The sequence below is a fragment of the Dermacentor andersoni genome, chromosome 2, assembly GCF_023375885.2.
Source record: "Dermacentor andersoni chromosome 2, qqDerAnde1_hic_scaffold, whole genome shotgun sequence".
NCBI classification, from domain to species: domain Eukaryota; kingdom Metazoa; phylum Arthropoda; class Arachnida; order Ixodida; family Ixodidae; genus Dermacentor; species Dermacentor andersoni.
Genome location: NC_092815.1, coordinates 226009953 through 226037524, shown reverse-complemented (window position 1 = coordinate 226037524; position 27572 = coordinate 226009953). Strand labels below are relative to the sequence as shown.

The following is a 27572-nucleotide window of genomic DNA, read 5'->3' as shown; positions in this document are numbered from 1 at the left end:
CCTGGGCTTGATGTGGGGCTGTTGACAGGCGTCCCAAACATTTACCCAGCGCCTCCACCAGTGTCACGATTCACAAGTACCAGGAACTGATAAAAAGGGTAGGACACCTTAATTACAGGCCAACTGAAAAACGATCGCGCAGGGACTTCTATTCCGCAATGCGCGAGCTCCTCGTCTTCCTCTATGTGCCGCGTACTGGATGTAGCAATATATATATATATATATATATATATATATATATATATATATATATATATATATATATATATATATATATACATTACTGCAATGGTAAACACTACTTCAAAATTACACCCGAATTTCTCCTGGAAGTTGTCTAAATGATGCCTAAGCTATGCTGCTGTCTTTGGTACAGCTGCGAGAAACATCGCGAAAACTTTTGAAACTGAGAATCGCGGTTGCAACACCCAAATGCTAACTGATAGCAGCATCAGGCGACGAAAAAGAGGTGAGTGCTAGCAATGTTTACTCATGTAATGTGATGGCCCGTTTGCATGATGCCGCTGCTTCGTGGAAGATGAGCACTAGCGAAAGTGTGGTGTATAGTACGTGACGTAATTGAACAGTGTCACGTTTGGTAGACCTTGCACGTAGACGTGACCCATGACACTGCCTGCTCTCGATGTGAATGATCATCAACCGTGATCAACCGTGCTCCGGCGGCGGCTGCCTTTGGCGCGGGAGCGCGGGCCTGTCTTGAAAGCGATCTGCCATGGGAACACAGTTCGCCGGGTGCTGATGGCTGCGTGTGCACGCTCGCCACTTAGTTCGCGTTCGAGGGAGAGGCCGCACGAAGTCCCATTCACTCGGTGCTGCGGACCCTATCTTGAAAGCGATCGCCTTACATGACGGACGGACGGGTACCCTCGTTGCCAGAGAAATGCTTACGCTTTTAAAAAGGAGGCAACATAAGAAGGACCGCAGGGTCCGTGCGTTGCTAGGAACAAGTAGCGGCACCGAAGACGAGGAGCGCTCTTCTTGAATCAAGCACGGCGGAGAGCAGGGAATACGCCGAGTGGCGGCACGAACAGGTGGCGCCGCGTTGTGTTGGCGTTAATGCCTCGAAAAACCGTTATAGAGACGTTGAACAGTTGCGCTCACCTATCGAATTCCCTGAGAGTGCAAATAAAATTTTTGAATTGAACGTAAGAAACGATTATCGTCCCGTGCTTCTACAAGAAATAAAATTGATGATCCTCCGTTTGCCATTTATTCCTATAGATTTTAGGATGCGGTATTACTCACTCGCAAAACATTTTGCAATTAAGTTACACTTTTATTGATAAAATGGCACAGGCGCATATGATACCATGGATTGCTGTGTTATGTACATGGCTTTATCACAGCAGCACCACTTAAACCCTTAAGAAATAGTTCGCTTCTTAGAAGCGGATACGCAGCCTAGTAAAGGAGATCATAAAAGGAGATCCCTCCCATTTCTTATCGCCGCATCAGCCGCACAATAGAGCGAGTGATTTCCATGGATGTACATCACTTTGTTGACGAAACGCAATGTGCTTTTTCCATACGGTAATATGCATTCACTGTTTATCTAAACCGGATCATGCTTTTGGCTGCCTGCACTTGGCATCGCTAATTGTGAAAACATTACTACAGGGAAACAAATTATTGTGAATAAGAATAAGACGTGGACAACAAAAATGTTCGCTATGAGCTCAGCGACAACAGGAGTGAACGAGGCAGTGCTTGAAAGACTCTATTGCTCAAAACGTTCACGAAAACACGGCCTTCCTTTCCACTAGCGACACCATCACCAAGGTCCTGAAAAGCTTATAATCAGTCAAAATCCCCGTGGAACAGCTTCAGTAACCTGAATCATTCAAGTCACATTAGCAGACTATTTTCTTTCAGACCTAAATTAATGAAAAAAAAGTATCAGCCATCATACTGGATTTCATTCATTGAGGAACCCGGAAGTACGTGAAAGAACACTGCGCGTCATCGGCGACGACAGTATGTAGACACCGACGAAGCAGAGACCACCTTCCGGCAAATAATTGGCTCGAATCCCCGTACTAACAGAACCTGCGAAGCAGCATTGGTTACAGGAAGCGTAACATTGGTAGCCACCTAGACATTACAAAGGAAAGGAATAAATAAAAAAGCTAGTGAAGCACCAGAGTAGCCGATGTGAAAGCCTGAAGTGCTCCCCTACGGAGTGAATGTTTCATTGCGATATCATTTATATGGACACTTCCGCCGTCGGCATCGCCGTGAGATTCCGTGTAAAGTAAAGTGCAAGGGCGATAAGATCGTCGCTGCGCGCCGGATGTGCGAGGGCGAGCGGGCGGCCCAGTCTCGCAACGGCGGAAAGCGGCGACGTCGCCGGGGGCGGCTGCGCGCGCCTCGGTGCCTCGAAAGCCACCAGCGACGGCTGCAGAGACCTTTTTGCGGCGTACTTGGCGTTGATGCGAGCGGCTGCACGAAGACCAATTAGCTCGCTGCTTCTGCCGCGTTTCCTCACTGCAGCGTTTTTACAGCGGGTTTTCGGCGGTCATGAAGTGAGATGTGTTCAAGTTGGCTTGTGCGCGTCTGACACCATGCTTGTAAATTGAGTACCATAGTACGCCTATGTTAACAAGTATGTACAGCCGATGTAACCATTATCCTTAACCGCCAGTTCTGTATTTGCTATCGCAATCGGTGCTTCGCCTTTCGGGCGAAACCGTAACTTTTTTTCCATCACGTCAGGAATGATCCTACAGACGTACGGAAGTTTCTCACCCTGCGAGATTTAAAAGCGTTCTAGAATAATACGGCGAAAGTGCTGTGCTTTGCACTGCGCCCCTAGCGACATCCGGGATGCTGCGCCAATGTGCGTCACGCCACGAAGGGAGTATGCGTGCGGCCAGGCGCTGGGTGTTGCGCACCAGCAGATCACGAAGAGGCCTGTATTTCTGTACCCGTTCTCAAGGACACTCTCTATCAGAAACGTGATAGACGGCTTCGGGCAAGTGGTATTCCTTTTTGTTTATGCTGAGAAGCAAAACCAATGAGTTAAACTTGAATGTATCTATCTTTCTTTTTTTTTAAATATAACTAGGCATTCGACCGTTCCAACGCTCTTTCCAATTCGCTACTCAGAGATCAGCAATTACCAAGTTTTGTATACAAACGAAAGGATCAATAAAAGCAATCAATTAGTCAATCAATGCTCCAGTGACCCAAAGAAAGTAAAGAAGCCAAAGTTGCCCATTTCGACATAAGCAGGCGCAAGCCTTGAAAGGGACCTGAGAATGTGTCGTCACGCTGAAATATGCACGCGTAAGATCGTTTATGCGTATACGCCGAGTGGCAGTGGTGTATGTACCATGGATTCATCCCGAGAGCAGATTGTAGCCAAATTAGCAAACAACCAGTTTGCAAAAAATAAAACACCCTTTATTGCCTTCTCTATTGCCTACAGTACCGTTGATATCCACCGCGTCAATTCTCCACCTTCGCCGAGCCTTTCTGCTGGCGAATTTTGGGCGTGCCTGTCTTTTGACTTGATGTGATTTGCCGTAGTTCACAGTACCGATAATTTTCAGGCACAATTGGCTCTAACAATTGTTGGGGAACGTCATATTGATCGTCATCGTGATTACTTGTTTCATTTACGCGGCATAATAAAGATGTATGCCTATTTCGCTAGCAAAGAGAGACAATAGTTTGTATTGCAGGAAGACTGTAGTGGCGATTGAGCAGCAAAGTGAAGACAAATGGGCAAACATTTCGTCGTGATAAACTGCGCGCTCAGTCGACGCGCGTCCTGCCTCTTCGAGGACCAGAGTGCAACTGACGCTGGTCGGTTGTACCTCATATGTGCACGCACGACAAAACGCAAACTGTTCGATGAACACTCAGCGACACATAGCGCACTACTATCGGTTTCCTTCGGCAATTTAAGATATTCCTTAGAGCCAATGCTAATGCAGGTTGCGTTTCTAATAAATACAACTGTCAGAAAAATAAAATAAGCCCAGGTAAACAGAAAAGAGCACTAAATGGGATTAAGTGAGGAAATGCAAGTTTTCTATATTAGTATAATTTACCTGCGTGAAAAGAACAGTGCATATTTCAACGCTTCGAAAAACTTACATTCACGCGAACGTAAAAAAGCAGCATTGCAATTTGAGCATGATCTGCGCGAAGCCTTTTATGTCTCTAAGGCGCACAGGGTAGTTGATCTAGTAGTTGACCTTGCGCGATAAAATATATGAAAGTGCCGGTTTTCCGGCCACCATGTTAGCCTTCGTTGATAAAATTTTGTTTTCACAAAGGCGCCGCAAACAGCCACGCATTTATTGTTTCAGTTAGGAAGCGCTGATACCACTCGTAACAAAGTACAAATAATTTGTAACCGGCTTCACTATATTCTCTTTCCGGGAAAGTTAGTGTTGGATGGTAAGCGGTCTGAAATAATTTTAATTGAAACACCATAACAGCTAAGCCTATTTTTAAACATCTCTAGTGTCGCCAAAACCTTGCACTAGCATGTAGAGCTAGGGATCCTGTCCCTAAAATAAGGAGTCCGTTGCGAGCACGCTGCGCGGCCACTGACAGCCTTTTATTCAATCCTTCTCGCAATAAGGCAAAGATATTGAAGCAACGCTCTTACACCAAATATAAGTAACAAGCATCTATTAATACGAAAATGCGCGTAAGAAGCGTTGATTTACAAGAATACTCTGCCACATGTGACATGCACCATGTAACTTATTTTAGTCAGCGATTATTATCTTTATACTTTGCGTTCATTCATAGTCATATCACCTATAACATTGCTTCATGGGGAAACACGTATAACTGCCACCTCTCGTCTATTGAACACATACAGAACCAGGGTGTTCGCATAATCACCAACAGTTCCTTTTACTCAAATGCTCACCCGCTACTCCACGCAAACTTTACACTACCTGTATCTGGCTTGTTTAAGTATAAACTAAGTACTATCTTTTTTAAATTACTTAACAAACAACTTTCTTACGAGTTTGTGGACTACAAATTACTCAATAATACCAACCACACTAGGTTTGCGCATAATTACTACTTTTTATTACCTAAATCTAACACAAACTATGGAAAAACGACATCCTCGTTTTCAACAATAAAAATATGGAATGACCTACCTCATTCACTTAAACTAACGTCATCTTTGAATGTATTCAAACATGAGTTAAGATGTTCATTTATTTTTGTAAATGGTTTCATATCCTATAACATGTTCCCCGTATAATTATGTTTTTTGATATGTGTACTTTTTTATTTGTTTTCTCTGGCCATTACGCGCATTGATTTGTTTTTATTGTACTTTTTCCAACGTTTGCTGCTTTAACCCACGTTTTGTATACATATTTTTTTTTTCTTTTAAGAACCGAGGGTCCCGTTGCAGTCACCTACTTTGGGACCCTCCTCTGCATAATATTTCTTATTCACTCATTGTTTTTTTAATGAAGAATAAACTCAAACCGAACTTAACTGATAACATATGCACTAACCGAAAATATGACATTGTTGCAGCAGCTTGCTTTCTTCCAATTTACTAAAAGCTTTTTCTGTTGAAATGCTTCACATCAAGTGCCTATTATTACCACGCCTTCAGCCCTCGTCAACGCAGTTTTTCAAGGTTTTTTTATGTTTGATATTCACATGTTGCACAGATAACTACCTCACCTGTCTCTTGTCAGACAATGAACTTCATGCATATGAAATTGATTGATTTGTAGAGTTTATTGGCGCAATGGCCACATGTGGCCAAAGAGCGCCAACTCGATGATCTGTGCTTGTCAATGATATGTGAGTGTTGATTGTGGGGAGTATATGATACACGGCTGCATAGTGGACTATAGATATTCGCTAAAAGTGCAAAATATACAGATGGCGCAATGTGGCTGTAAAAGGGCCTAAAATTTATTCGCTTTGAAGTGCGTAAAATACAAGCATAAAAAATGACAGTGATTGATCGTGTCTGCGATGCAAATAGATGTTTCACGAAATATGGATGATCAGTAAAATATGTAATGGCTGTAGCACTAGTGCGTCAGCAAGGCCTTGAAAGCAAGGGCTGGGAGGCACGTGCTCTAGAAAATGGTTTCATTGCAGCTACGACCTCCAGGTGGAGGCCGTGCTACAAGTAGCCCGGCCAAATTACATTTAAGGTGTCAGTTTCAGTTAAAAAGTTTAATACTGTTTGAAAAGTAAAAAGGGGTTTATTGCTCAGAAAGAATGCTGGGTGTAATGGTATGTGTTGGAGATAAGCGGAGGGGAAGTACTTTTTCCTTTCTGCCTCTATTTCAGTGCATTGGATAAGAACATGAATAACTGTAAGCCTGTTGGAACGTTTGGTACATGTCGGAGGTTCGCTTCCCGGAAAAAGTAGGAGTGAGTGGCGCACGTATGTCCTATTCTTAATCTACACAGAAGCACTTCCTTATGTCTTGCTGTTCTTTCATATATCCAGTTCCCTAATTTTGGTTTGATAACGTGTAGCTTATTCAATACTGCATTATCCCATTAGCCCTGCCAGTACTTCTTCAGTTTGTGGCGTAAGAAGGGCTTAAGTTCTTTTGCTGGTATGGGTTTATTCATGTCCGTTTCATTAAAGGCGACTGACGTTGCATTTTCGTCAGCAGCTACATTGCCTTTTATGCCCCTATGGCCAGGTACCCAACATAGGACGATGTTTTGGTTGTACACTAAGGCTAGGCATAGTTGTGTGTATAGTTCATTCAAAACAGGGTTCTTATGTTTTCGAAAACTCATTAAGGCCCTTATTACGCTTAATGAATCTGTGAAAATGATGGCCTCACTGAGATTTCTTTGTCTGATATGTTTTACAGCTGAGAGTATCGCGTACGCTTGAGCTGCGAAAATACTTGTGTTCGGATTTAGAGCACGGGAGATGCAAAAGAATGGCCCAAGAGCTGCATACGTGACACCAGCAGATGATCTGGAAGCATCTGTATAAAACTCGGCACAGCAGTACTTAGCTTGGAGTTCCAGGAAGCGTGATAGTATGTGTGCCTCAGGTGCATCTTTCGTTATTGCAACAAAAGACATATCGCACTCCATGGTCTGCCGTTCCCAAGGCGGTGGAAGGCGAGTGGGAGGCATTAGCATATTTTCTGGGAAGTGTATGTCTGTTTCATCTGCCATTGCTTCCAAGCGCAGGCTCAAAGGAATTCTAATAAGTGGGCGGTTACGGTAAAGTCTGGCAGCGGAGAGGTCGCTAATGACGGAATGGCATGGATGTTCGGTGTCTGATTTTACCTTAGTGTAGTATGATAAACATAGGAATGTTCTGCGTAGATGTAGGGATGATTCGTTGGACTCAACATAAAGACTTTCAACAGGGCTCGTTCTAAAGGCGCCTGTTGCCAGTCGTATACCGAGGTTGTGGATTGGGTCGAGAATCTTTAGCGCAGTCTCTGTTGCGGAGTGGTACACCACAGCTCCTTAGTTGAGGTGTGATTGTACGAGACTCTTATACAGGCTAAGCAGACACTTCCTGTCACCGCGCCAAGTTGTTCGAGAGAGAGAATAAACTATTTTCATGTTGGGTGGTATGGTGAAAAGGCCCTCAGTCCAGAGCCTCGCTTGCGGCATTCTTCAGTGCAGCACTGATAAACGCCGCAAGGTACCGTTGGTCGTCGGCGCTGGCTGCTTCTGTCAGCCACCCGGCTTGGGCTTTAAGGGAAAGATTTGTGGGGGCCGGAAGGGGAGGTGGGGGTGGTCCACAGGGCCAGAGGATATGGGATGTGTTCGGGTATTCGCCACAGTAACGGCAGGGTTGGGGATCTTCAGGTAAGAGGCCGCGGAGGAGGTGCATTCGCGCTGGTGTAGGGAGTGTTTCAGTCTGGGCTTGACGAATCAGTACACCCTGTTCACGGGTGAGCACTTTGCTGAGCTTCGGGAACTTGCGTCTTGCCTCTTGATATGGCCGCAGAAGCAGGGGAGCCCACCTTTTCGTCTGGGCTGGTCGCGGAATGCAGGGTGCCTGGTTCAAAGTCTCGCAGGCAAGCTGATTAGCTCTTTCATTTCCCGGCAGCCCATCATGACCAGGTATCCAGATGATTTCCAGAGGACCCTGAAGGTGCTCTTGAATAAATGTCGAAATGTGGGCCGGGAGATCGTTGTGCAACAACTTCCTGCAAGCCGCCATGGAGTCGGTAAATATGATTTTTTGGTAGGCTGAGTTACTAAGGGGCATGTGTTTGATCGCGGTTGCGATGGCTGTCAGTTCCGCTAAGGTCGGATCTGTAGTTGTTCGAGAGAGCAGCTTGAGTAGGTTCATGGTCATCAGGCATGTTTCTTTAAGATATTTTAAGTGGGGAATGAAGTTAAGCTTTGTGTTCAGGATAACATATAAGAATTTGTGTTTAGGGCTGACAGTTAGTCTTTCTCCATTAAGGTTAATGTCTTGTTGTGGTACTACACCTCTCCTGTTTGAAAATAAGACACATGTGCTTTTTTGGGGGTTAAACTTAAAACCATTCTCGTCCGCCCACCTTGAGAATCTATTCAAGCCAAGTTGTAGCTGCCTCTCGCAAATGCTAACATTGCATGACCTGAACCCTATCTGTACATCGTCCACATAGACGGAGTAGAAGAGCGTGCGAGGTAATACGGTGTGGAGGGAGTTCATTTTAACAATAAATAACGTACAACGCTGTGCTCCACCCTGCGGTGCACCTGTCTCCTGTATGAATGGTCGAGACTGTACGTTGCCAACTCTAACACGAAATGTCTGTCAGAGAGATAACTTTCAATTATTTTCAGCAGGTTGCCGCGAATGCCCATTGCAGAAAGATCCCGAATGATCCCGAAGCGCCAGATAGTATCATACGCCTTCTCCATGTCAAGAAACACTGATAACACAAACTGTTTGTGGACAAATGGGTCCCTGATGTACATTTCCATGCGTACAAGCTGATCTGTCGTCGATCTGCCTTCTCTGAAGCCACATTGGATATGGATCTAATTTCTTGTTTATTTGTAGATAATGTACCAGGCGACTGTTTACAATCTTCTCAAAAACTTTGCATAAGCAGCTCGTCAATGCTATGGGCCTATAACTATTTGCCAAAGAAGGGTCCTTACCCGATTTCAAAATAGGAATTATGATGACCTCTTTCCAAGCAGAGGGAATGTGGCCGGACGACCATCTAGAATTGTAAAGACAAAGAAGGGTTTTTTGTGTTTGAGACGGCATGTGTTTTAGCATTTCATATAGGATGCGGTCAGAACCGGGGGCAGATTTGTTGCAGCTGTTTAGGGCTGCCTGAAGCTCTGTCATGCAAAAAGGTCTATTGTATGCCTCGAATTTCGTGCTTTTCCGGTCTAGTAGTTTTCCTTCTATATGACTTTTGTACCTTTGGAATGTTTCAGAGCAGTGCGACGAGCTGGATATCTGTTCGAAATGTGCGCCAAGAAAGTTCGCCTGATCTTCCATGCTGTCGCCTTGAGTATTCACCAAAGGCAGCGAGCAAGGCTGTCGACCCTTTATTCTATTCACTCTATTCCAAACCTTTGTTTCATCAGTGTAAGAGTTAATGCCCGATATATACTTTCTCGAACTCTCTCTTCTAGTTGTCGCCGCGTTCTCCGACCCTGGGATTTGACCTTGCTTGAAATTGACTAGATTTTCCGCTGTAGGAGAATCCCGAAGTAAACCCCATGCCTTGTTGTGCTTCCTACGCGCTATTCTACACTCATCGACGGCGTTTTGTGGACAATCCACTTGTTACAGGGATACATTTGGAGGAGGTGTCAAGGAGAAAAGCCTTAAAATATTCAACCGCAGCGTCTATGCGTAAAGCACACATGTCGTCCCAGGATAGAGAAGCAAGATTTTTGAACTTTTCCCAGTCAGCTGAGTCAGTTCTCCAGTGAGGTAATTGTGGAAGGCATTCATTACACATTGGTGAGCTAAGAACTACAGGGAAATGGTCAATCCCGTATGGGTTTTTAATAACTTTCCATTTAAAGTAAGGTAGAAGAGTAGGAGATGCAATGCTAAGATCTATTGAGGAGTATGTTTTGTTTGCCAGATTATAATACGTGGGCTCCTTCCCATTCAAAAGACATGCACCTGAAGAAAAAAGGAACTGTTCAATCAGGTGACCTCTCGCGTCCCAGCGCGAGTCGCCCCATAGGTTGCTGCGTGCATTTAAATCTCGAAGGACAAGATGTTTCGGGTAACTGATCTATTAATGTTTGGAATTCTTTTTTGTGAAGATGAAAATGCGGCGGTATGTATAAAGAGCAGATGGTTATCAGTTTAGTTAAAAGTACAGCACGAACGGCCACTGCCTCAAGGGGTGTTTGTAGCCGTAAGTGTTGAAATGCTATAGATTTGTCAGCTATGATGGCTACGCCGCCAGATGATGCGAGGGCATCATCGCGATGCTTGCGAAAAATAACATACTGACGTAGGAAGTGCTTATGATTAGATTTCAAATGAGTCTCTTGGACACACAGCACTTTTGGAGTTAGTTCTTTAAGGATTTCTTGGACATCATTGAGGTTTCAAAGCAGGCCACTGATATTCCACTGAATAATTAGTGTATCCATATTAAAATAAATGTTGTGCTATGTGTCAAAGAGAATGAACTTGGTTTAGCTTACAGTGCCCTTTTGGGGCCCTGTAATTGGAGTTTTGTCTTTTTTGGAGCGGTCGACAAAGTCGCGCCGCTCCTTAGGCGTCAACTGCGCCTTCTGACTGGGTGTTGTGTCCATGGCCTCTTGAGAGGCACTGGACACGCGCTCTTGCGAGCGGTGTGTTTTCCACGAAGGCCTTGTCTCTAAAGACAAGGCCTTGGAGCGCACCGTCCTGGTGGTTGGTGGGCTTGTCTTGACCTTGGAGCTGGGCTGACTGGTGCCAGCACTAGCAGACGCCTCCACTGTGGTGAAATTCGGGAGAGGTTGGGCAGCCTTCGCTGCCCCCACCATGGGGGCGGGTGACGTTGCCGCACGCTCGCTACGCGTGGTGCTGGCGTCCGCCAAGTGCTGCTGTGGTACTGGCCCCCGACGTATCACTTCGGCAAAAGATGTGCTCCGTGCAAATGTTGGTGAGATGCGTTGTCCTGCTTCTCTGAAAGTTATGCTTTCTTTTACCTTTATCGCAATTATTTCTTTCTTTTTTCCAGACTGCGCATGATCGAGAATATGCAGGGTGGCCACCATTACAATTGCTACAACGGGGCTCAGCCTTACAGTCATCTGCAGAGTGATCATTGACGCCTCATTTCGCACATGTTAGCCGCCCTCTGCAGCTCTGGGAAGCGTGGCCAAACCTCTGGCATTTAAAACAACGTCGCGGGTTGGGGATGTAAGGTCGTACTCTGATCTTCATATATCCAGTTTCTAATGTCTCTGATAACGTGCTAGAGCCAAAGGTAACTATCCGGTGCTTCGTTGGCAGCTCCTTGTTGTCACGTCTGGTCTTTATTCTTTGTGCGCTTATTACGTTTTCATCCTTCCATCCTTCCAGGAGTTCTTCTTCGGTCAAGTCCATCAAGTCAATGTCAGAAATTACGCCTGTGGCCGTATTCATGGTTCGATGTGCTGTTACACTGACGGGGACGTCTCCAAGTTCTACAAGGTTCGTTAGCTTGTCGTGTTATGCTTTGTCTTTCAATTCGAGTAGTAAGTCGCCACTGGCTAGCTTGCTGATTTTATAGCCGCCTCCAAAGGTCTCTGTGAGATACTTCGCCACAATGAATGGTGAAATCGTTCTTGCTTTCTTGTCAGGTTTGTCACTGTGGACAACGTGAAATTTCGGGAAAGTCTGAGTGCCCTTTAGAAAAAACTGAAACGTAGCATCGGTGCGCCCCCTTTTAGAGGGACGATCGGTACAGAAGGGGTTGGAAGTTCCCATGAAATGTGTTGAGTATTCAGCGACGATGCCAGTCACCCACCACCGAGCCCAACAAGGGGACACGGCAGGGTATGCGGTGAAGCAAGCCCTACCATGCCAAATGTACATCGTCGCTATAACCACATACGTTATAACCAAGGTAGGTCATAGCACACCAGGTTAACCCTCGCCGCCAGGAATGTCGGAAGTTATCAGAAGAAAAAATAAGGCAGGAAAGACTAAAAGTGAGAGGGAAAGACGAAGGTGTGCGAAGAGAGAGGCAGGAAAAGGCGACTGCCGATTTCCCCCGGGTGGGTAAGTCCGGGGTTGCCGTCTACGTGAAGCCGAGGCCAAAGAGGTGTGTTGCCTCCGCCGAGGGGCCGTAAAAGTCCTAACACCCGGCATCGGCTCAACCCCCAGGATCCCCTTTTCCCCGGACACGGCTAAGCCGCGCACGGCTACACGCGGGAGGGTCCAACCCCCTTGTGCTCGGGTACTGCATATGAAATTAAAGGATATCATGAGCCCAAAATTAATGCCTGCGTGGGCTTTGTAGAAAGTTGAGTGAAAGAAAATCTGGTTCCATACTGCAGCTATATATGTGCGTCAAACTCCTCGATGTCACAGGAACGATAAAAAAAAAAGAACGCTGTTATCCGGCGCACAGGAGCTTCCGTTTCATCTTGACATTCCAATTTGAAGTTGGCTCCATTGGATCCGTAACTTGCCTCCCGTTGCACGTTCAAGCACTTTTATAAGAACACTAAATATTTTCTTTTCATTAAAATTCATACTAGATTTAATGCAATTAAGCCATAGCTTTAGACAGTTCGAGTTCGTGCGGATGGCTAAAATTTTTCGTCATGGCTTCCGTACGCTTTTTGAGTAGCACAGCCATTTGCTCCTTAAAGACATGTGTTCGATATGGCAGCTGTATGCATGCGGAAAGAAATCAGGGATAGCGTTGTACCTTTAACCGAGTTCGTAGGTTTTCGTAATGCCTGCGTATCGTGTTCAGCTGGCCGAGACAAAACATTCGGCTAAGCGACATTAAGCGATAATCTTGTATGTCATCTTGTGGATATGCTGCTGTATTGTACATTTCTAACTGATTAATGAATCGTATAGAAATTGTACAATTTCCCATAGGCCCGAAGACAAAGAATTTGAACTTTCTTGGAGATGGTTTCATGTCGACAGGGCAAGCGTTAGTTTAGCAAAAGCAGCGCCATGTACACTCCTTTGTGTTAGCCAGTGCGCACCTAAATATCGCTTCCACCAGGCGCCATCCGAGCAGAGTGTAAAGGTCTTCATTATTTATTTTCAGCACCTTCCAGAGTCATTGCCTAGAATACCAAAGTGAATAGAAAACGCTAAAAGAAGCTTGATAGCGGAGACAAACAACGTCTTTTACGTTGCGTATTGATTCATTCAAGGCACCAACCGCTTGCCACGGGAATTCCTATTTTTTAAGCCCATCCCTATTAGGGTGCTTAAAATTTGTTTTTATCAATAGTGACGGCCACTGGGACAGCGAGACTTGCCAGTAAGCAGAACCTGCCAGTAAGCAGGACAAAAAACGCCGACCCGCGTACGCATGGGGAGTGCGTACGCGGCGCGGTGTTTTTTTTTTTCGGTGAGCTAGGCGAATCGCACCACCATATTTCCTTCCCTACTCATTTTAAGTGAGCTGTTCAAGCTTATTGGAAATGTCGAGTGTACCTAGCTGCTTTCATGGTTGCCAGCTTAGGCGCTCACGTGCTGTTCGGAGCCACGATGTTAGAAACATTTGGAAATAGTCCTAGACATTGCTACTTAGCGCGAAACCCGTCAATTGCGGATAATTCATGAGTTTTTAGACATCTAGGATCCTCTGGGCTGCTCTTCTGCACCATATGTTGGGCTCGCCGTATACAGGGTTATCTGAGCTATCTCGGCTACTCAATTGCTATGGTCAAAAGATTGAATCCTCAGGGAATTTTTTGAACAGAGGTTTTGAGCAGAGGTTAAGCAGAGCTAGAACATCAGGCTTCTAATCTGAAGGTCGTAAGTTCGAATCCTCCTCCAGAACACATTTCCACGCCTCGAGTGGCGCCTGACACCACATAAAATTCCAAGAGCCAGTAGGACCTTAGTAGCCCAGGTGACACCAAATCAGGAAGGCCCACTAAGCTACAACAAAAAAAAACACTCCCTCACCAGAACAAGAGTTGGCCTCCGTTGTGCAGTGTTCGGCCACTGCATCCCTCGTGACTCCTACAATTAACCTATGGTCCCCAGTCCCCAGGCGCTGCGGAACAGCTGACCAAGGCGGCGGTCAGAGCTGCAATGCATTTGAGGGTGCTACGAATCTCTGGACCCAGACTGGCCGCCAATGGAAACTAAATCTGGCAACGCTCAACACACAAACGCTCTCGAGTGAAGCTTGCCTTTTGAAGAAGTATCAAGCCTTATGTGGGATATTATTACCCTAAATGAGGCTGGACGCTAGGCTCCAGCCTGTAGTCATAATAGCGAATAAATAGAACAGTTTTATGAAGATGTTGAATTAGCGATGAGAAAAGTGCAAACTCCGTATAGTGTAGTCACGGTCGACTCCAATGCAAAAGTGGGGTAAAAGCAGGCTGGTGAAGAAGCAATTGGAGCTACGGCATCGACTCTAGCAGCACTAAAGGAGAGATGTTGGTAGGATTCGCGGAAAGGAATAAGCTCCGGATAATGAATATCTTCTTCAGGAAGCGTAGCAACAGAAAGTGGACCTGGAAAAGCCCTAATGGAGAAACAAGAAATGAAATAGCTTTCATACTTCCCGCCGATCTCAGCATTGTGCAGGATATAGAAGTGTAAGGTGCGGTAATGTGCAGAGATCACAGGTCAGTGAGGTCTAGGACTACCTCAATATGAAGAGAGAAATAGTAAAATTAGACAAGAAGAAACGGACCAACCTAGACAAAGTAAAGGTAAAAGCTGACAAATTCAGGCTGGTGCTTGTAAATATGAAGCCTTAGAACAGAGAGATGAAGATAACGTAGAGGTAATGAATGAAGCCGTAACTAGGTTGGCTTCAGAATCAGCAATTGAAGTGGAAGGTAAGGCACCAAGGCAACCAATAGGTAACCTCTCCAAATTAACGAAGGACCTTATAAAGAAACGACAAAGAATGAAAGTGCTTAACTCAATAGATCAGATAGAATTCTTGGGACTGTAAAATTGATCAACAAGGAGAAGTAAGGGATACTCGAAATTATAACGTGAGAAAGACTGAGAAAGCAGTAAAAAATCGATGCACCAAGAAATCAGTGAGAAGAAAACTTGGCATTGGACAAGCCAAGATGTATGCACTGAAAGATGGGCAGGGTAATATCATAATAAATTTAGAATGTATAGTAAAAGCAACTGAAGAATTTTATACTGATCTGTACAGTAACCAGAGAGGGCACGCTACCTCCATTAGTAATACTAATGGACAGGATACAGAGACTCCTTCTATAACTAGCGATGGAGTGAGAAGGGCCTTGTAAGACATGAACCGGGGAAAAGCGACAGGAGAAGATGGAATAACAGTTAATTGACTTAAAGATGGACCAGATATCTAGCTTGGAAAGCTTGCGTCCCTTTATACGAATTGTCTCACGAGTTGAAGCAAATCGAAGAATGCCAAGGTCATAATAATCTACAAAAAGGGAGCCGTTGAATTGAAAAATTATAGGCCCGTTAGCTTAGTGTCAGTATTGTATAAAATATTCACCAAATAATTTCCAATAGAATAAGGGCAACACTTCAATTCAGTCAACCAAGCGAACAGGCTGGCTTCACGAAGGCATACTTTACAATCGATCACATCCACGTTATCAGTCAGGTAATCGAGAAATCTGCAGAGTACAATCACTCTATATGGCTTTCATAGATTACGAAAAGGCATTTAATTCAGTAGAGATACCAGCACTTTTAGGTTTTCAGCGCATAAAAAGGGACGAGAGACAGAGGTACGACGGTAGGACAGAGGTATCTTCTCTCATCCCTTTTCGTGCGCTAAAATCCTAAAAGTTATGGAATACCAACATGCCCAAACCTACGCTCTTTCAAGCTACCAGCAGTCACAGAGTCATTACGTAATCAAGGAGTACAGGAGGCATACATGAATGTCTTGGGAAATATCTATAAACATTCCACAGCCACCGCGACTCTGCAGAAGAAAAGTATGAAGATACTTATAAAGGAAGGGGTAAGGCAAATAGACAAAATCTCTCCAATGCTATTCACTGCGTGCTTGGAAGAAGTATTCAAGCAATGAAACTATGAAGGCTAAGGAGTGAGGAAAAACGGCGAATATCTCAGCAACCTTCGGTTTGCAGATGACACGTACTGTTCAGCAACACTGGGGACAAATTGCAACAAATTATTGAGGATCTTAACAAAGAAAGCGTAAGAGTGGGGTTCAGGATTAATTTGCAGAAGACAAAGAAAATGCTCAACGGTTGACAATGGAACGCGTGTTCGGGATCAGCTGTCAGCATCTAGTCTGTGAAGCATTACCTTTAGCAAGGTCAATTACTGACAGGGGACTCTGATCATGAGAAGCAAATTTACAGAAGAATAAAAATCTGTTGGTGCATATGTGGCAGACATCGACAGATCCTTCTTGGAAGCTTACCATAATCATTGGAAAGAAAGGTGTACAATCAATGCACTGTACCGAGGCTGAGATGTGGGGCTAAAACTTGGAGACTGACAAAGAAGCTCGAAAACAAGTGAAGGACCGCGCGAGGAGCGATGGAACGAACAATGTTAGGCTGAACGTTAAGAGACAGGACGAGAGTGGTGTGGATGATAGAGCAAACGGGGATATACGATATTCCAATCGACAGTAAGAGAAACAAATTGAGCTGGGCAGGCCATGTAATGCGTAATATAGATAACCGGTGCACAAATCGAGTTACAGAATGGGTGCCAAGAGAAGGGAAACGCAGTCGAGAACGGCAGAAGTCTAGGTGCGGTGATGAAATTAGAAAATTCGCAGGCGCAAGTTGGAATCGTTGGGCTCTGGACAGGGGTAAATGGAGATCGCACGTAGAGGCCTTCGTCCTGCAGTGGACTTAAAGATAGACTGATGCTAATGATGATGATAATTTTGCTTCTTTTAATTTTGTCAACCATTTCTCTGGCAACAGTTTTTTTTTTGTTGTTGTTGTTTCGAACTTTATGCTCTGTGGTTAACTCCGGTATTTATTGAACGTGCAGGTAGCGGCGCGGTTCATGACCCATGCTGCATTGTGGGCACGCGCTATGGTTTAGAGGCTCGCAACACCAACACTGTCCAAGCACAGGAGGCGTCCATGTCCATATCAACATACCATAACCCCTGTATAGCGTTTACTTTACGGGCGCAACAATGCTCATCAAAAGAGTTTTCTGACTTTGTGATCCTGCTTGCTCACGCAAAGCTCGCTCGAGCACGTGTCGCCGTACACGCGCCATTCCGAGCCCTGAAAGCTGTACTCGAAGAAGGTCGCCACGTCAGCCCCATCCTGTTCGCTCCACCGAGGAGCATAATTTCTCCCTCTGTTTTTTCCTCCCTTTGCGTGGCCGAGGCTGCGCGCGCGGGTTTGTGCGAACAGGATCTTTGACGGTTTAACATTCACGGCGCAAAGCGAGGCACGCAAAGTTTATACATGTCTTGTCAACGGCCAAAATGGCGTCACATTTTTTTTACTCTCTCACGGTTGCTGCTAGTCTACTACTGAAGAATATGGCACGCAGGGGTTTTTGCAGAACGCACCAAAACAACTTATTTTATATAGGGGAAGAAAACGTAGCTATAACAGGACCAAGTGCAGCAATTTCGCTTCTCCGCTTTAGCTTCACACGACGTGTTCCATACGCCAGAAATGAGCGCGTAAAAATGATAATTTGCCGCAAGAAGAGTCGGTCATGTAGAAATCTAATTTGCATAGCATTCCCCAAGCCATCAACCAGCTGCAACGGCGTCATTTCACAGCGCTACTCTCGTGGTTTGCGGGCACGTCTTCCGCGGAGCATTATTCTTAGGCGCCCATTCGTGTTGATTGCATCGTCAGCTTGTGCGCGGCCAACGCAGCTGATAGGCTGTGCATTTCCTAGGAAACCGCTGCGACAGCTTCGCTTTCTTTTTGCAGGCGTGCGACATCCGTGCCGGGAGCCCGCAAGGCCGTTTCCCTCCCCGATGTTGAGTCCCGATGGCATGTTATGCTGGAATTCAGTTTTTCTGATTCAGACGCTTTGTATCTTCATTCGATCTAGAGTGTTCCTGAATTGTTTAAATACCACGTGGGTTGCTCCACGTGCTGCTGTGAGCATCAAGCTTCGAGTTTAAGCCCTCTGAATATTTAAAGGCGTATGGGAGAGGCAGGAATTGCTGTTCAGAAATTGTATTGTTTAGGAAACAATGATATGTGGCTGTTCTTCATCTAAAACACTGGAAACATCTTTGAGGATGCTAGCTGCATTGCACATTTTTGGAAGGGCTGTGCGTACAAAATGCCCAACACAGGGAAAAAAAACCAAGTAGACGGGAAGAGCCCATGTCCTTAGAATGGAAGCGAACCTCCAAGGATCTCTTCTACTATTCTAGTAGGAAACAGGCGGGAGGAGAAGTACAGAAAACGCCTGGAATTACATACAGAAAACAGAAATACCGAGACGTATAGAAATGCAGAAAACACAAAGCAACCCACAAAGGACAGCGCTGCGCAACAGCAGCAGCGTATCCACGACAGCGTGGCAGCACAAGACGACAGCGTCCACTCACACCACAGTAGCGCATCAAGTGCAAACCAAATTTATTCGTCGTCCGCATGCTGTTCTCGCTACTGTATGAGTCAACGACGTCCGGTTGATGCCCACGCGTTCGTTGCGGCTACCAAAATGTAAGGCGACGCGTGGAGATCGGCGCCGTGACAAAGCGCTTTCCATGGGCTGAGCATAAGGAACCGCAGGGGTGAAAATTCGGCTCTTTCTTCTTCTGCTCTACACGGCACGGTTAAAAAAGAAGGTTCTCTAGCCCGTTGCTTACACGAAATACTAAAAGGAGCACCTGAAAGATGTCGCGAACAGCGAGCCAACTAAGCCAAACTAAAGGGCTTGGCAATAGCTCTTTCCGTAGGTCTCACACCCGACTCTCACCCATCTCACACCCGACAGCATACATAGTAACGTATATAATAAGTACATAGTACATATCATACACAATAGGCTGAACAGCTTAAAAAGTATAATTATCAGAAGAAGGAAGAAAAACAGGAACGATATTCATGACGCAGTTATCACTGCCGTATTCAAAGTGAGACGAGAATATTCTGTACGTATGATGCACTCAGCGAGATGGCAACCTGTTCCGTCAACCCGTCCCGTCGTAATTTTACACACAGTGAGTTTTAAGAGGCCCTTCATTGAGCGCTCTGCAACCTGAGTTTATTGAAAGCGCTAGTATAGTAACCAGACAGAAATGTCGTACACTAGTGTGACGCCGAGGCAAACTGCCATTTCCGCTCCATCGACCACGTCGCATATTCTTCACCTTCGATATCAAGGGGCCATCTTTTCTTATTTTGCCAAGGCTGCCACGCCCTGGGCTTTATAAAAGATATAACGTACGTAATAACAGCGACAGCAACTTAAGCTTCAGTGGCACTTAAGGCACCGAACGAGGTGCCCAAGCAACAAAATAACCCATGGAAGACTTCAACCCGCAGTCAAATTGGTTGAAACTGGCATAACTGTCTCACGCTCTTTACCGAAACCGTAGTGCTGATGTTACATATTAATCGAAAGGCATGACGCTAATAAACTTATGCGAATTTTTTTAGCGGCCTCAGTGATGTTGCGATTTACGTGTTTCGTCCAAAATTCAAAATAGGACTTTGGGCAGGTGCACTGCATTATTTTTCTGAGGTAAGTTTATTTGTCATGCGCGATCAGGACCTACAGCACAAGTTTTTTTTTTTTTCATCTTTCCTTTTAGTTCCCCCCCCCCCCCCCCCCCTTGCTATAGGTCGTAGTCTTTAATTCTCGGGGCAACGACTTCATCCTGCGAGCTTTTTTTTTTTTTCTTACTGAGTTAGCCAGAGTTACTTCAGAGCTCTTGACTGCGATGTAGCCCAGCTTAGCCGATGTTAGGCGAAATAAATCAGATGCGTTCTGCCGTCGGGCTTCATACGGAGCCGCAGCTGGAAACTAGAACTTACGCAGCAGGACAACGATATGCCTTCATAAATCACTAAATATCTTCTTTTACGTTTGTTCGCTTATCACCCGTCTAATTATAGCTGTTGTGCAACTCACTTATGCTTGGGCAACGAAACGAAAGTGCATGTCAAGCCGAAGCGTTTGAGGGCATAAAAATAGCGTCAAGTGTCAAACCTTTATGCGTGCCTTCGTCCTGGACGAGTCAGATTCACCAGCGAGAATGCACTCGGCCTGTGGCTTACACACTGCCGCTGCGTAGGAGCAGACTTGTTCCCGCCCCGAACGCGAGTTGCAGGCGCATAGCGCTGCACGTTCGCGCGTGAAGGATTGCGCTTGCAGCCGGCGCTTTTCTCGGCGACGCGTAGGTGCCGCCTTCCTGCTGCACACGCCACTCCTTCGCCGCCGTCTGTTCTCCGAAAGCGTTGCTGTGTTCAAAAGCAGGAAACGCGACGGTTTGGAGAAAGACCTTGCGCCTTCGACTTGCGTGTCACTTTCGCCACTTTAGCTATGGACTCAAGTTTCACTCATCGTTTCCTCTACCGAGACGAACACAATGCGAAAAAATTACTGCAGAAAACACCCTCTACGATTAGCTGGCTTAATCTCGCCAGCACATGATGCAAAGCCCAAACGAACTTCCCGCGACCACTCAAGACGTACGACCGGAACAAGAGGCGGTCGCAGACGCTACAAATTTTTCTTCAACAAAGTTCTTCCGAAGGTCCCGCATGTGGCAGCCCTCCGCTGTTCCGCATGTGCCGGTCCCGCATGTGCCGCATGCCTTCCGAAGGTCCCGCATGTGCCGCTCTTCTTCGGCCGTCGCTTCTCTTCTTGCTCAAGAAGCGTCCGTATCCACGCAAGGAGAGGGCGAGCCATTCCGGTGCGCGAGCGAAAGCATGGGAGGGAGGGCCGCGTGGAGCAAGGAGCGCCGAAAGCGGCCAGCGAGCGGGCGCACGGAGGTGCACACGCGACATGTTATGCGACCTTGCATGGCCTCGCGTTTGACCTTGGCTCCGGCTATAGTCGGGTACAGCTTTAGGAAAAATGGGTGTTTACTCCTCCAAGGCGGATGTACAGGAGCCTGCACCAATGGGCGCACACTCCAGACTGACGTCACGAGCCGGACGCCCGGTGACACCTCCGATGGAGAAGATGGCCGCCGCGCTTCTAAGTGGGTCGAGTGGCGTCAGTCGCATGCGTCTGCCCCTCGTCAGAGTGAATTCGCAAACTCTTCTAGTGGCGTAATCGAGAGTTCGACCCACGTCCGCCTTGTCGGGATGAGACATGACATAGAAAGACGTACACCGACGAAGTACAACTTATTAAAAGACAAGACGTTTCGGCTTCCATACGGAAGCCTTGTTCACAATGGGGCGAAAAAGGTTCCAGGGCCTCTTTTAAGTGTTGGTTTTTGCATGTTCTGCAAGCACCGCGCGTATGACGGGGGTAGGGTCCCTTCGTTTCGATTTAGCGTGCGTGCTGTTGATTGTATCTCCAGAGACAGGTGTGACTTCCAGTTTCCTTCCTGACCGATTAGACTAGATTTCGTCCAGTCAATATTTTTTTTTAATTCATACTGCGGTCCTCTTTCCAGAACCTTAGCAGGATGCATACAAAGTGAAATTGAAAAATCTGAGTACAAAATACATATTATACAAATACAATATTGTACAGATACAAATAGCATATTTTACGTAGTCGTAGCGAGTGCGTGAGTGAGAATTTAAGTCCTGAGGGGAAATCAATCCGGCGGCTCCACCCAGGTCGGGGCCGGTAGACAGACTCCTTCGGCGACGGCCCGGGCCCTCTGGACAGCCTTGAGCTGAGCGATGAGCTCTGTGCTTCTGAGCACTGAGTCCCAGGAAGTCTGGTCGGGAAAGTCCGTGCTCGCGTTGGCAGGGCAGAGCCAGAGCATGTGTTCGAAGTTGTTGTATCCGTGGCCGCAGTGTGGGCATTCGGTAGGAAGGTCAGGATTGATCCTGCTTAGTGTTGTTGGTGTGATGTATGTCCTAGTCTGCAACTGTCTGTAAGTGACGGCCTGTGCTTTTTTGACCTTTGGGTGACGAGCAGGAAAGAGTCTTCATGATAACCTATGATTTGAAGTGATTTCGTGGTATGATACGAGCGGGTCTTTGTTGTCTAGGTCCCTACAAGGCTTCCGTATGGAAGCCGAAACGTCTTGTCTTTTGTATAAGTTTTACTTGTTCGATGTACCTCTTTCATTGCCATGTTTGTGGTGGTCTACCAAGCCGGAAATATGATTGCGAGCTTATGATGCACCATTCGTGCCACATGCATTTGTGCCGAGCCGTGATCCTGCGACCGAAGATTGCAGCGAGCGTTGCTGACGCTGCGCTAAGTTTTCTCTGAGACCAGGATCCCGCGGCGACACACTGCTACCGAAAAAACATACTGCGTGTTTGTTCCATAGTGTTTATTTTGCTCCAAAGTGAAGTTATTACGAGGACAGTTTGCCAAAGTCTGATGCCTACTGTTGGCGGTGGGGCTGCTCGTTTCCCGTGTCGAGCTACAATAAATTTTTTATTAAACGTGAAAAAGAAATAAGAAGAAAGCTGTCACATCCTTGAGAATAAAAAGGAGGCAATCGGCTGTCGCGCTCCGGTCATCAGGGCGGGGCCTCCTCTTTCTTCTAAATGTGTGCCCGACTGTAGGCAAAGAAACGCTTCGCATTTAAAAATTCGGCAGAGTCCATGCATCTCACGATGACTGTCGACGGTAATGCGCGTAGCACTGAAGCAACATTAACGGCGAGGGCTTACGTAGTCGCCATCTGCCGGAAACGCCTCGCTTACGTAGTATGAGGGATAAGGCGAGACACTCATCATAGGTTTGGCTGTCGGCGCTCAATAAAAACACTATGCGGGAGCCCTCCTGGACACTTCTGTAAGTCCTCTCGAAACAACAGAAGTTCTTTACTGTCAAAATAATAATCTTGTGCACACTGAAAGCACAGAATCGTTTACAGACGCTATCTATTTACCGAATACGTACAGTGAACGCCCACTGCGCGCGATCGCCGCGATGGAGTCCCTCGAACAGGTTTCTTGCGAGAAAGGTAGGCAGTCGTTGAAAGCAAACTATGTGGCATAAGTTCTTATAGCAGGCTGTCTGTATAACCAAATGGAGCATGACAGAATGAAGCCTCAACGCAGGGATCGGACACCTTCACAGTGACTGAGTGCGCGTGTGCATGCATGTCCGCGCACAATGTTACGCGAGCGCGTTTTCGCGCCGTTCTGTGAGCTTCAGGCCGAGGATATGAGCACTTAACCGTACACAAGCAACCATTGTTGCGTGGAGGCTGTCAGAGCAGTTCAAAAATTGTTTATTTATAGCTACACTCTCAAAAAAGCTTACACCCTTTGGGCTCTATCTTGTCCCACAACAATGATCGTCATCTCTCTTACTCGCATTTCCTTTCTATAACGATGCGAGCCGGGTACTTCCTAGTCCCGAACGGCTTGCGCGTCACCAGCTTGACACAGCACTCTCGACACGAAAGTAGCGAGCGCCGAGTTTTCAACTTGGACGCCTACGGCGACTTGTTGTGTGCGATCGCGACGATTCAATCTCTTTTTTTCTTTTCTTCTATATTATTCGACTCTTTAATATCATTATTTCTCAAGACACATTGCACTGCATGTCTATAGGTCTTCTCAGCGATTTCCCACTGTTTCTTTTTCTTAATACAGTATACATATATTGTTAAGTGCTAACATAAATATGAACATATGCCCTGCCTTTTCTTAAGGCGCTTATTACCGTTGCATTTCCATTCCAATCAACTTGGCAGCATCAATATCTAGCATCAACAAGTTCCTAGGTCAAATTTTCATGGCATTAGCAAGGTAGCGCGCACGGGCGAGCGTCTCAGTGCGCGCTTTCTGCTACTCCCTGAACATCGCAACCCCGACGCCGTAGCAGTGGTCTTTCTCGTGGAAATGCTTGCTGCTCACACGAGTTGTAGCCGATATGGCTGCTTGCTGGTTCTAAGTTTCGCGATCCAAGCTTTTTGCAGCTTCTCCCGCGGGTACGTGTGAAGGTTTACACTAGGCTCCGTTACTTATACGCACGGCACTGCGGCATCGAGCAGTAGCCTACCATGTTGGACGCCTTCAAAGGCAGCCACTACCTATTACAGTGCTTTCAAGTGTTGCCAAGAATGCACCAGAAGTGGGAAAACCTTCTCACTTAGTCAGAACCGCAGCGCAGGCGGGACATTAAGCTTTCATTTTCAGATCGCTTCGGCACTTCCGAAGCAGCCGACGCGGCCGCTTTGTTCACGTGATGCTTCAAGACACACGTCACGCCGACGGCAGCGCCAGCATTTCCAGTGGTGGAGCTCACCCCCAATAGCGCCGCAACGTATTGCCACCGTCTGAGCGTCTTATGCGTGAGGGGTGTACTGTAGCGTTCCCTGGGTTTGCTACTCAAGTCCCTTGGTAATTTTAAAGTAGCGGCACTCTCCTTCCCGCAGCGCTTTCCTCCTCGATTCTCCTCGACCACCGGCCGCGCGCGCTGCGCACGGCAAACATTTTCTTCTGGGCTTCCGCGGACGGGCCGCAGCATTCTATGGAGGCGCGTTATCTTGGGCCAGTTGCGCGCCCCAGTGGTGTTGAAAATTGTGAGAAAGGCCGATAACAGCATCGATAAGGCTGAAGGCAACCTTTATGAGGAGGTTCGTTTTTTTTTCTTCAAGCCGTATGAAGAGGGTATATTGATGTAAAAGGAGATTTCAGGCGAGTTCTAACCCCACATAATTTTTCTGCCACATGATAAGATGCTTTACTTTTTGCATCTGACCTAGCATTGCTTGTGACACATCCCTCTGCGCGTGGAGGTCGCATTGTGAGGTATAGAAAGTATCACGTGACCCAAGGAAGGCCGGAAGTGAGCCAAAGCATGTCGAGCCGTGTATGAGATATGATTACTGATTAGCAAATCATGCACCTCCCAAATCATCCCTACAATCCACCCACGGTCCTCAGTCCACAGAAGCTGCGGAGCACCTGACCAAGGCGGCGGTCAGACCTGTAAGCAGAGGGTGCTACGAACCTCTCGGCCCGGACAGGCCGCTAATGGAAACTGACTTTGTCAACCTTTACTTGCCGAACTCTGTCGAGTGAGGCAAGCTTAGCAGGTTTCTTTGAGGAACTATCAGACATTGTTTGGGATATCATCGGCCTTAGTGAGATTAGAAGAACTGGTGAAGCTTACAGATTGCTGATTAACGGACATGTCCTCTGCTATAGAGGTCTCCCAGATAAAAAGCAATCTGCGGTAGGATTTCTAATCCATAAAGACATAGCAGGCAACATTGTCGAATTCTACAGCATTAATGAGAGGGTAGCTGTAGTCGTAATCCAAGTTAATAAGAGCTATAGATTAAAGGTAGTACAAGCCAACCCTCTAACATGCAGTCACGATGATGATAAAGTAGATAAGGTTTATGAAGATGTTGAATTAGCGATGAGAAAAGTGCAAACTCAGTATATTGTAGTAATGGGCGAGTTTAATGCAAAAGTGGGGAAAGATCAGGCTGGTGAACAATCAATTGGCAACTACGGCGTTGACTCTAGGAACGCTAGAGGAGCGATGCTGGTTCGCAGAGAGGAATAAGCTTCGAAGAATCAACACCTTCTTCAGGAAACGCAGCAACAGAAAGTGGACCTGGAAGAGCCCTAATAATGAAACAAGAAATGAAATCGGTTTCATACTTTCTGCTGATCCCAGCATAGTGCAGGATGTAGAAGTTATAGGTAGGGTAAAATGCAGTGATCATAGGTTAGTGAGGGCCAGGATTCACATCAATTTGAAGAGAGAAAGAGTAAAATTGGTCAAGAAAAAACAGGTCAACCTAGAAGCAGTAAAGGTAAAAGCAGACAAATTCAGGCTGGTACTTGCAAATAAATATGCAGCCTTAGAACAGAGAAATGAAGATCACATAGAGGCAATGAATGAAACCGTAGCTAGGCTGGCTTCAGAAGCACCCATTGAAATGGGAGGCAAGGCACCAATGCAAACAGTAGGCAATCTCTCCCAAGTAACAAGGGACCTAATAAAGAAACGAGAAAGAATGAGTGTGGCCAACTGAAGAGATAAGATAGAATTCGCGGAACTGTCAAAACTGATCAAAAAAGCGAAAATAAGTTATATTCGAAACTATAACGTGACAAAGACTGGAGAAGCGTAAAAAGTGAACGCAGCCTGAAATCAGTGAGAAAGAAACTTGGCATAGGACAAACTAAGACGTATGCACTGAAAGCTAATTAAGAAGGGTAAGATCATCAACAATCTTGAAGGTATAGTAAAAGCAGCGGAAGAATTCTATACTGACCTGTAAAGTACCCAGAGGGGTCAGGATACCTCAATTAAACAGTAATGTACAGGATACGATGCAGCGGTAGCGTAGAGCTAGAACACCCGCCTCGCGTGCAAGAGGTCCGTCGTTCGAATCCCGGTGCCGGCAATTTTCCACCGGATTAAAAAAAAAAAAAAAAGAAATCCGCGTGTTGATAAAATTGCACAAACAGGCCTGGAGTGTGGCCTGATCCCGGTGACCAGAACCGGTAACGCACTCCCTCACCAGAGCACGATTGGCCACCATGGTGCAGTACTTGGCCACAACCTCCTATATGAACACAACAATCAAACCCCGGCCCTCAGTCCCCAGCAGCTGCGAAGCAACTGACCACGGCGGCGGTCAGACCTGCGACGCTGCAGACGGTGCTAAGAATCACTGGCTCCGGACAGGCCGCCATTGGAATATGAACCTGGCAACGTTTAACGCTAGAACGTTATCTAGTGAGGCGAGTCTAGCAGTGCTATTGGAGGAATTAGAGGGCAGTAAATGGGATATAATAGGGCTCCGTGAAGTTAGGAGGCCAAAAGAAGCATATACAGTGCTAAAAAGCGGGCACGTCCTGTGCTACCGGGGCCTAGCGGAAAGAAGAGAACTCGGAGTCGGATTCCTGATTAATAAGAATATAGCTGGTAACATACAGGAATTCTATAGCATTAACGAGAGGGTGGCAGGTCTTGTTGTTAAACTTAATAAGAGGTACAAAATGAAGATTGCACAGGTCTACGCCCCTACATCCAGTCATGACGACCAGGAAGTCGAAAGCTTCTATGAAGACGTGGAATCGGCGATGGGTAGAGTGAAAACCAAATACACTATACTAATGGGCGACTTTAATGCCAAGATAGGCAAGAAGCAGGCTGGAGACAAGGCAGTGGGGGAATATGGCATAGGCACTAGGAATAGCAGGAGGGAATTATTAGTCGAGTTTGCGGAACAGAATAAATAATATGAGGATAATGAATACTTTCTTCCGCAAGAGGGATAGCCGAAAGTGGACGTGGAGGAGCCCGAACGGCGAGACTAGAAATGAAATAGACCTCATACTCTGCGCTAACCCTGGCATCATACAAGATGTGGACGTGC

At 46.3% G+C, this 27572-nt stretch overlaps 1 protein-coding gene across 2 annotated transcripts in view; it reads right to left on the bottom strand.

Annotated features, from left to right (window-relative positions):
* The window catches only part of LOC126539981 (dual oxidase maturation factor 1-like), a 229305-nt gene that overhangs the window by 47404 nt on the left and 154329 nt on the right, over positions 1–27572 (bottom strand). The window contains exon 1 of one of the 2 annotated variants that reach the window (XM_050186806.2): positions 20279–20721. The exons of the other annotated variant lie outside the window; for it this stretch is intronic. The gene's annotated coding sequence lies outside the window, so the exon portion shown is untranslated. Of the gene's footprint in view, positions 1–20278; positions 20722–27572 lie in introns of those variants that run through there. 2 annotated transcript variants of the gene reach the window in all.